Raw genomic sequence first — 12,028 nt, 5'->3', positions numbered from 1 at the left:
CAAATGTCTTAATTTGGGAATATTTTAGGAAAAAATAAGTTACAGAAAAAAGCAAAAAATTAAAAACATTTTTCTTTTCCTTTCTTTAGGTCATAAAGACTGATAAGGTGAATGTACACGTATGTGTATGCTTGTGTGTGTATGTGAATGTGTTGACAGTGATGAGCTGGAGTCAGCCTTAGTAATCTGATTTTAACTCTTTAAACTAACTTTTAAAAAGTAAAAGAAACATTAAGAAAGATTTAAACAAAAATAAAAGCAATGTCATTTAAAAAATCTCTTTGTACTGTATATAATAAAAGCCACTCAGATTTGGTGTTTCAAATAATGTTTTATGTGAGCAAGGAATTAAATATAATTATTAGAGTATTTACTGCTGATATTTCCAGTATTACTATTATATCCTATGATTATATCAAGCCATATACAACTGATTAAAAAGGACTTGGGACTAATGCCTGGAAATAGGGAGCAGCTATTAGCTCACTCATTAATTATGGTTCCATTTGCTGTTCTATTATGAACTAATAATCATTAGCTTAATTAACTCGCTGTACCTAGTTGAAACCTGTCACCCTGGGAATATATTGAATTAAGTGGGTCTATGCTCTTGAAATCTCAACAAAACACTGTCATCTGCAAAATTATTATTTTGTGTGTACATGTTTGCTTTCAAAGAGAAGACTATAAACCTGCAAAATATAAAAGCAAGGAGACTACTCCGGGGCTTACTGTGAATATGTCAGCAAGAGATGATGACGGCCTGAAATAAGACCATAACAAGGAAGAAATGGATCTGAGAGAGATTTTTCATTGATTATATAATTATAAACATGATTCTTATTAATGAATTGGATAATATACACTATATTTTTATGTACTAAGTTCACTGTGGGAAACATATCTACAGATTTATTTTGTTAATGGAATTCCTACTGCTTAAAAACAAACAAAACAAAAACAAAAGCCACACAGGGAATAAAAACAAAATGATTGACCTCCAACCACTCTGAAAAATGAATGAAAAGAAGAGCCTTTATAAAAATTGTACAATCTGCAATTTTTCTTTAAATTTAATTTTATTTTTTATCAAAATTATACATTCACAGAGTTTGAAAAGTCAAATTGTTCTATTTGGTTATAATAGAAAAGAAATTGAGCACTTCTCTTTCCTGTTCCTCTTCTTAACTAATCTTTCTTCACTAGATACAGGTTTTCAACTCAGCTATAATTTCCACAGTTCTGAACAACATACTTATACTACCAGTATTCATTTTTTCTATTTTTATTTTACTTGTGGACTTTGTACTATGAAAGATGAGGATTTAGTTTTATCTTCTCCACCTCCAAAAGGCACACAAATTCACCTTCTTCTCTGCTTCCACCATGCTTACAACATTTTTCATTTAAGAAGCATTCATTTTGTACACTGTTATGACAATGTTTTGCTTTCCCTGGAATTAAAAATTGACTCTTTTTTTATTTCCTTAAATATCTCTGAACCTATAGGTTGTTCATAATTACACTCTCTTCTAACAATGCAAATCTCTTTCCAATACATTCAGACATCGCAATCTGTTTATTATTTCTTACTCTTCCTCCTCCTCCTACCTCCTTCCCCTTCTTCTCCTCCTCCTTCCCATTCTTTTTCCTTTTCCTCTTCTTCTTCCTCCTCCACCCCTTCTTCTTTTCTTCTTCTTCTCCTACTTCTTCTTATTCTCTTTCTCCTTCCTTTTCCTCTTCTTCTTCTTTTTCTTTTTCTTCTGTTTCTTTAAATCTGGAAGGCATTCCTCCCGGAGCCTTCTGTCCTCTGATACAATCTGGACTACAACATGGCTTTTATTGAATTCCCTTTGCCCTCATCCTGGAAATTCATTTCAAAGTTCACTTGATTTCCCTGTCCTTGCATTCCCATATCTTTGTTTACATCCTAATCTTCTTGAGTATATTCTTAAATTGTTTCCTGGAAAAGGTGCATGAGAAGCTGCTTGTTAACTTGTTTTTATGTTTCAAAATGCCAATGCCTTTATTCTAATGTCACTCCTAACTGATAGTATGGTTGAGCACATAATTCTATACAGTCATGTGCTGCACAATGACATTTCAGTCAATGGACTGCATATATGATGGTGGTTCCATAAGATTAGTACCATATAGCCTAGGTTTATAGTAGGCTATACCATCTAGGTTTATGTAACTATACTTTATAATGTTCGCACAATGACAAAATCGCCTAATGACACATTTCTCAGAACGTATCCACGTCATTAAGTGATGCATGACTGTATTGTAAATCATCTTCCCTGAAAATCTTAAAAACTATGCTCCTTTGTCTTCTAGTTTTCAGTATTGCCATTGAGAAGTCTGACACCACTCTGATTTGTGATCTTTTGAATGTGATCGGAATGTGGTTCTCTTTCTAGAAGCTTTATGGATCCTCTCTTTATATTTATTATTGAAATGTAATAATATTTCTCTTGATATGGTTATGTTTTCACTTATTGTAATTGGTGTTCTATGAGTTACTTCAGTCTAGAAACTCATATTCTTAAGATCTACAAAATGTTCTTAAATTATTTCTTTGATTATTTTCCCTTCTATTTTCTTTGTCGTTATTCTAATCTTTCTTTCCTTCCTTCTTTCCTTCATTTCTAAATTATGAAGAATTACTTCAACTTCACCCTTCTTTCTCTCTCTCTCTCTCTCTATATATATTCCAATATATAATATAGACATTAGAATTTATTTAATTCAAGAAAGAAAAATGAAATTATTCCATATATGTCTTCTCCTACTTTTCCAAGGATAATATTGATAACTTTTTAAATTTTACTCATGTTAGATCCATTTTGTAATGATTTGTTAATTTTTTAGCTGTACTTTCACAGTTAAGAGGAAGTCCTTTGATTGGAAAGGCTATGTACGTTGTTGAGACTTATTGATTATAGTGCTTTACTGTATGATGATCCTTCTGGGATGGTTTCATTGAGAGATCTCCAACAGCCAGTTACTCAGGCTTTCTTTTTCCCTGATACCTTAGTCTGTATTATTATTTTACATTTTAACGTAAGCAAGCATGATTCAGCCTTCAAGTTTCTGAATGAGATTGAAAATAATATGGAATCTAAAGAAAGGAGTAGATTTTGTTCTTGAATAACCAATTAAACATTATTTTAAAAATTATTTACATATGTAAATGTGTTTTGTGTATATGAAGTCATTTGTAATTTTAAGACAAAGAATTAGAAGAGACCTTAGAAAGGATACAACCCTCTAATTTTAAAGATAATTAAACCAAAGGCCAGAGAGACAACGACTTTAACAAGTCACAACCAAATCATCTGGCTCTTAGTTCAGTGTTTAATCATACATGATTAATTAATTAGTTAATTAAATGCCCCATATAATATAAAACATTGGGTGTACAAAATAAATAACAAGATGTGAAATATGAGTAAGGCTATTTTCATTATGTAGTCACAATTTCAAACTAAAATTTTACCCTCCATTTTAGTGTACCTGTTCAGCAGTATTTGATCAGGAAGGGATAAACATACTCATCTGAAAACAAAGAAATGGAAGTGAGAATCTCCTTGATCCCTGAGGAATTTATTTTAGACCAGATAATGTTAGCTTAGCACATAGAGGAATAGGACTGGGACCAAGTATAAAAGAACAAAGCTTACCATTCACACATTAGTAAGATTAATTATCTTAATTAGGATGTACAGGGATTCACAGAAGTTATTGTATTTTTTGTTTGCTGCTTTTCTTGTTGCAACCAACATGCTCCCTGTTAACTGTCGGTTCCTGAAAAACAGATACCAATCTTGGTAAGTTGGGGAAAACCCAGAAGTTTTAGATCTATGTGACCTTACATCCATATAGCCCTCACATCTAGATAGATAAGATCTTAAAATAAAATTATTTAAGGATTTTCCCCACCAATGTCTATTGACATTTTTCTTTTATGAACATCTGGATCACCAGATTTACTTGTCTTCACTACATGCAGGTTTCTGCTTTTCCCAAATACAAAGCTTGACTTGAGGCACTGATCCTGATTCAGTAGATCTTGGACAGGGTCATGGCCAGTACGACACAGTACATCATGTTTTAGTTACAGATTGCGTAGGTAAAATGTTTATCACACTGTCTAGAATATAGTAGATTTTTTAAAATGCTGTCTCCTCCTCTTTTTCTGTATATTTATCTGCTTCTTCCACCAGACTGTTATCTCCTCAACAGTGGGATCCCTGTGGTGCAGATATCACGTGGTGCAAAACCTGGCATATTGCAGGTACAGTACTCAATAAGAGCTTATAATATTACTACAGTACTCAATATTCAATGTAAAAACATAGAATAATGAATGAACCTATATGAGAATTCTCAAAACAAGTTATTTATATGAGAGAGAGAAGCCACATATAAAACAATCATTGAATAAATGTGTTACAGTACTAAAAGATTGTTTACAATTAATAAGTTTTGAGCTTCTCTGGGTCAGGGAATATGTCTTCCACTTTTTAGATAACTCCCTAGTACCCAAAACAGTATCATGTTCCTAGAGGCAGCTTACTAAAATGTTCAACTGATTGAATGTAACTGTCTCTGTCCTTTTAAAAAAAACTCCTAAATTCTTCACTTCTCAAGTTAATTTTCTTCCCCTAACTCATATTAAGAAGCACTCACTAGAAACTAAAGTTTTATGCAATATGTTACTTGGACTGGAAAAAAGGAAATATCATGAACACAGTGAACAAAAGTTGGAATGTTAAACTTTGTGCATCTATTTAGTAAAGGCTTTTGAATAGAGTAAAGCCAAGGCAGCTATTTCTGACCATATCCAGTCCCTGCTTCTTCTATTCTTCTCTTAACACTGTGTCTTTCTCATGAACTTCTCGGGTTCATTTATGAGGAAACCTCAGTTGCCATTGGTTTCAGACACGCTTGTTTGATTTTACTGACTTTTCAGTTGTGAATTACATGTTTACAAGAGATGTGAGCAAAACAATAGCTTCATTTCACTTGTGTGACAGAATTGTTGCACACAACAGTGAGTAATCTGCCACCCTGGCCCTTGATGACTAGAAAGCCCAGTAAAAAAACTTTCGTGCTTGTTGAATATACACTAGAGTTAACAAGTAGATCAATGTTCAGTTATGAGGAGAATTGGGCCAAGGACTGGTTATAACTTCTATTTCATGCATGCCTTATAGAAGTTTGGCCCTGAGGTTTAACTTAGAAACAAAGTTATAAAGGTCAATGGGCAAATTCAATGAAAAATGTCTGTATATTGAATATCTGACGTTTTAGGATATATAGACAAGATATAAAATGGTTATTTCACTCAAGTGGTTCACAGTCTAGAGGAAGAGACAGAGATATAGGCAACAAATGCAGAGTTGACAAGTAATTACAGGAAAGCATTGTCCGAACAGTAACATAATAGAAATCCAGGCAAAGCGTAGTGTGAGGCAAGGGAATAAAGCGATTAACTCCAAGGGGGAAGTCTTAAAGGAGGATATACCTTTGGAAGTGGTCTTTGAAAGATGAGTATCACTTTGACAGTCAGAGATAGAGCAGAGAAGGACATTCCAGGGAGAGGGAATAGCATGAGAAAAAGCAAAGAGCCAGACAAGTGCTGTCCAAAGTGCCTGCAGCAGAGGACAGGATGATCAGAATACAGGCTGAAGAGGTAGGTTGAAAGAGATGATGGATATTTTGAATACCATGATGAAGAATTTAGATATTATTCAAAAGGAAAGGGATAGTTTTAGAGAAGTGAATGGCATGATCAATTTTGAAATTTAAGAAGCTTACTTTGATAGGAGTATAATGGTTTAGATCAAGTAGAAACTGGAGGCAAAGCAGGATATTACAATAGACCCCGAGCATGAAAGAAAGGCATGAATTAGGACAAAAGGTATCAATAGAAATAGGAGATGTGAAAAATATTGTGCAGTTGAAATCAATAGAGAGAAGATGCAGTGAGAGATCAATACCAACACATCTAGTACAGGGCATAGCAAGACAGAACTCAGGAGAAGGAACCGGACCAGATGCTAAAGATTGAGGGTGAATTGAATGTAAGGGGGTTGAATGAATTACAAGGAGGCTCAGGTGGGAGCAACTAATCATTAAATATCAGTCACATTAATCATTAAATATCAACTGATCCTTAAATATCAGTCCACATGATTCCAAGACAACTCCGTTATCAAGGACTGGTGCATTAGTGATATTCCCTGAACAGATTTAAAAGCTGGGTAATAACCTACAACATTACCTGGACTCATATCTTCACATTTTTAGGACAATTTTGTTTGAAAAACATCTTTTTTTTTTTTTTTTTTTTTTTTTTTTTTTTTTTTTTTTTTTTTTTTGTGAGGAGATCAGCCCTGAGCTAACATCCGCCAATCCTCCTCTTTTTTTTTGCTGAGGAAGACGGCCCTGGGCTAACATCGGTGCCCATCTTCCTCCACTTTATATGGGACGCCGCCACAGCATGACCTACCAAGCAGTGCGTCGGTGCGCGCCCGGGATCCGAACCAGCGAACCCCGGGCCGCCGCAGCGGAGCGCGCGCACTTAACCGCTTGCGCCACCGGGCCGGCCCCTGAAAAACATCTTTAAAAAGATCAGTGAATTATTGAGAAAGTACATGAGAAATATTTTCATATAAACTTAAACATTTGGAGCTTACTTAAATAAGTCAAGTGCAAATCATCCTGGGCTCTGTATATGCAAAAATTTAGTAATTGGCATGGATGGGAAATTTCGCCAGGGAATCAGAGGTTTGGCAGTGAGTTCTCAACATATTCAAGTGTTTTTTGCTTTTCAAGTGTGAGTCATCTCATGTGTAAAATCAGAAAACGAATGTTTTCAGAAGCCAAAAGTTTCATTTTTGCTTCATACCAAGAAATGGGAAATTTTTAGTGATAATGCACATATTTCCAGGCATGGCTACTATTTGAGCAAAATGCCGAGGGATGTGTGGGGGGCTGCCAGGCAAAATTAAGGATTGAGACCCTTTGGATAGAAGTTACAGCATATACAAATGCAGTAGGTGTTTATAATTACGTCACAATAACACTATTAGCTGCTGGGGCACTTCTGTGGTCTATTCCCTGGTTATTAAAATTCTGCAGTTAAAATTCACTCTTGCAGACTACCATGTCAAGACAAGAGTAAATGCAACAGTAGCACCCAAGGCTTCAGGGAATTATAGCTCTAACTGGAGCGAAACATGTTTTCTTGAGAAAACACTGTAGGTATGATTAAAAGGCATAAAGAAAATGGCAATATGCATAATTCAATATTTACTCTGCCATAGGCACTGTCTGACAGCAATTGGCATTGGAAAGGGTGGCATTTCTCTTGTAGACAATAGTGCTTTCCAGTAAGCAGTGACCATTGAATTTTATGTTTCTCATGCAAACCTCCTCAATCACAGGGACTGGGAGGAAAAATCCTGCATTATTAGGTAGTTAATGCTCGCCATTAAAAAATTAAAATTAAAAAAATACCTATGCCAAAATCTCAGAGGCTCATGCAAAAGCAGATGTTCCTGGATGAACATCTCTCTAGCTCAGCTCTCCTCCAAGCAGTGACTCAGAGATCCAGGCTCCTTGTGTTTAGTGGTTCTGCCATTCCAGGGAGCCTCCTCGGAATACTGCACGCTAGATAATGCACATTCAGCCATCTGGTGAAAGGAGAGAGAGATTATGAAAGATCATGTAGAAAGTGACATCCATCCACATGTCGCCTGCAAGTGACACCCATCACTGTCCATACTCCATTGGCCAAAATTCATCATATACCATGACCTACGTACAAGAGAGCTGAGAAATGTAGTCTTTTTGTATGTACAGGAGGACAAGGAAATGGTATGTAGACTGGATTCCCAGCACATCCCAACATGACATGGTTTACATGAAATTTAATTATGTCCATGGAGGAAAACATAAAATATTCCCGATTAAAGAGGAAAATTCAAATATGAAAACTGCATGGGTTGTTTTATGGATTTAGGCTTGAACTATTTTCACATAAAAAGAGAAAGAGCCATCAATGAATTTCTCTATCAGATCCTTCAGCCTGTGTGGTGATGGCAGGGTCAAATGAGGACACTGGGCTAGAAGTTTGGATATTTGTTATTGTTTTGACTTCATCACTAACTAGTTATGTGACTTTTGGTATAGTCCATAACTATTCCAGTCTATTCCATCTGTAAAATGAAACTACTAATTCTAGTCTTTATAACTCCCAATTTATACAAGACCCCTTTGATAGACCTAAAAGTAAAAGTAGCACAATGCACGTAATATTTTAACCTCACCCGTCTGGTAAGAATAGCTGTTCTGCCTTCCTTATTTTCCATCAACTATGATTTCCCTCTGGTTTCTCTCTTATTGCACAAGAGTTGTTGCTGAATAGAATATGATTGGCTGACAGAGAAGGCTTTATGATAATTTCCATCTGTGTATTTTCTTTTGGTTACCCGAAGGTAGACAAGTGAATACTTGACAGAAGAAGGATATATAAAACACAGGCCACGTCTACTGAGAGATGCTGAAGATAATAAATAAAATAAGGGGCAGAAATAAATTTTGTTTTAACAATCCCTAGCTGAATTTGTAGTTCTTTTAAGGTAAAAATAAACCTTTTAATGCTGGGAACAAACACAATTGGATGTAAAAGTAGAATAAAAATGGACTCTTTCCCCTCATTCCCCTCCTTCTTCCAGTTTATTTTTAGTACCACTTTTATGTAATATCTTCATAAAACAGGGTAGCACAGTTTCATATTAGCTTATTCAAAATAGAAAATAGGTAAAGAGTTACTAAATAAGAGAAATTAAGGTACCATCTGAATAGGTATTGGTGACAGAAGTCAAATTAACAATTGGTCTTTTGAGATGGAACACATGTTTATTTTTTCAAAATATTTCAAATGCATTTTGTACCATGAGTTTTCATTTGATTCTAAGACTTTGAAAGAGAACTTTCTATGATGTAAATATAAATTTTAAAACACAAAGAAGCCAGGCCATTGAATAATAATAGTCTCCTCAGGAATATCAATGCAAGATAAACATGGTAAACTTAATAAAATTGTCAGTATTGCCATAAATTCAATTAAGTTTAAAATACAATTATTAAGCATCAATTACCAGTTAACAATTATACTAACATTATTACCAATCAATATTAAATCTGCCAATTGTTGCTACTTCAATGGTTTGAGTGGGTGGTATATTATTCTGAGAATGAAGACAGAGCCTCTTAATACAACCTGGTGATTAAGTCTAATTCAATATTTATTTATTGAATACCTACTGAGAGTGTAGCACCACACAAAGATGCTAGAGAAATACACAAGAAACATACAAGTCATATACAAGAAGCAAAACCTTGTCCCTATCTCTAAGCTAACATGGTAAAGAAGACAAAATGTGCCTTTAGAGAAGAATGTTTAAATAAAACTATAAAACAATAGGTAAATACATTCTTCCAAAAGCAATAGTAGATTATTTCAAAGGATCATTGCACCTTAAAGAGATGGTGAAGCTTCAGGGGTGTTGATAGATTGTTGAGATTTTTCTTGGGGACAACATCACAGGCCGGGGGAGAATGGCATGAGAAAATGTATAGACGTTATAATGTGTGGAAATAAATGAGAATATTGACTAGAACCATGCATTCTTACATGTTAGACAGACCAACAGATAGAGCACATGAGCTAGAATATAGTTCCTATTATCTGAATGTTTGCATCCTCCCCCAAATTCATACATTGAACTCCTAATGTCCGATGCGATGGTATTAGTAGATAGGACATTTGGGAGGTATTTAAGTCGTAAGGGTAAAACGCTCATGAATGAGATTAGTGCCTTATTAAAGAGGTTACACAGAGATTCCTAGCCCCTATCACCCTTTGAGGACACAGGAAGAAGATGCTAGCTATGAACCAGGAAGGTGGCCCTCACCAGAGAATGAGACAATAATGGCAACTTGATATCAGACTTCCAGCTTCCAGAACTTTGAGATATAAATTTTTCTTGTTTATAAGCTACCCAGTCTATGATATTTTGTTATAGCAGCCTGAATGAACTAAGATAATAGTTAACTTTGAAAGCCAGGCTGAAGTTTGGGACTTAATTCTACAGGGAATTGTAAGATTTTTTACACAGGGGAATTCCATCATGAAAGTGATGTTTGAGGCAGCCGTATAGGATCGAGTCTTGCTATATGCATAAACCTTTAACTAATGAGACAGGTTGAAACTCCACTCCCTCCATTATTTCATTCTATTTTACACTTTACAATTCTTGCGTATTTTGATTGGAACAGCCTTGGGGCCTAAGTAAAAGCATTAAGTGTGGTGGTAAAGAGACTGACTCAGATCAAAATGATTGGCTTTTCATTCTGGATCCTCCACTTATTAGCTGAGTGATTTTGGCCAAATTACTTAATCTCACTGTGCTTCAGTTTCCTTGTTTGCATAGTGGAGATAATAATAATATTTATCTCATAAGATTGCTATGTATATTGGAATTTCAAACAATTGAGGAAGATTTTAGGGTTTTACAATGCATGGCATATAGTAAGTACTTCATAAAGGTTAGTTATTATCTTTATTATTGTAGTCCCTTTTACCAAGAGTGCATGTGGCTGTTGGTGTTGACAAAGGGGTTTGAGCCACGTGGTTAAAAATTCACTTTTTCAGATAAGAGTCAATGAATTGAGATAAGAGACCTTAAGTGTCACACTAAAGATTATAATATGTATTATAGATAATTCAACCTAAAAATATGCAGCAGATGTTTCACTAAACTAAGATATACCTAGAGAATATAGTCAATTCTCATTTTAACTCAGCTGGTTTTTACACATTTGTGTATATTAAGTTCAATTCAACAAGTTTTTTTTTTTTTTTTTAAGAATTTCTGCTTTTATCCAGCAGTATTTATGAAGCACTGAGATACTCAAAACAAACACAAAGTGTTGGCCCAGTTCTCAAGGACCCGCTTTCATTTTAAGCATATGTAAACCATACCACAGGTCAAAATTAATTTTCTCCCATTAAAATCCCTCTGAATCAAAGTTTAAAGAAACACACTGATCTTGCAATACATATGTTATTATTTTCCCCAAATCAGTGATATAAACAAAATCAACTGTTTTTTTTTTCTTATATATAAAGATATGTAAATTCAGCAAAATAATTCCATTACTGCCTTTGTTTAGAATCAAGTCTGGGGATATTAAGGGCCTAAAAAGCTCCTAAATAAATTTATTACATTGATTTTGAAGAAAGTACTGAGGGAGATTTCCTCAGTCCATAACAAAATGATATTAGCACAAAAAATTCTTATTTAGCTATTATGGAATATGATGTTACTTTTGTAGAAGTAAGTGCCAAGAACACTTGAAAGTAACAATAATTATATTAAGGATCATTTTCCTTAGGAATCATGTGTTAGAAATCATAATAACTACGAGACTGTCTTTTCTAGGATCCCCAATTGAGGTATAGTGAACAAATTTTTACATCAAATAAAAATTTGCTTTCCATAGCTATAGATGATGCTGTAGATTCTACTATCTGCATTTGAAAAATATATAAATTCAATTGTTTTACTCTCATAAAGATGAAACTCAATAATCATGTGTTTTTTTCTTTCTGGGTCATAGTGTCATATCTCAAGTATTAGTGAAATTAAAATTTATATATACACACACACTCTGGAATATAATCACACACAAATCTTTCTGAAGTTATTTGATTTTTCTGAAGTTTGAATGCAATGTGATCTTTCAGTCTCCATGTTAAAAAAAATAAAGGTCAGTGTTTAAAGAAGTCTTTGGAAGTTCAGAGATACCATTCTGGGTTCCTGATTTATGTTGATACACATATATTAAGATTATTCCATAACTTCCAACTTAGACTTTGTCTCCTTGACAGCACTTTAATTTTTATTCTTTTTTTAGACACAACGTTCCTCCAGTCTTGTCACATTAA

The sequence above is a fragment of the Diceros bicornis genome, chromosome X (assembly GCF_020826845.1).
Source record: "Diceros bicornis minor isolate mBicDic1 chromosome X, mDicBic1.mat.cur, whole genome shotgun sequence".
Classification (NCBI taxonomy): domain Eukaryota; kingdom Metazoa; phylum Chordata; class Mammalia; order Perissodactyla; family Rhinocerotidae; genus Diceros; species Diceros bicornis.
This window is presented reverse-complemented; position numbering follows the sequence as displayed.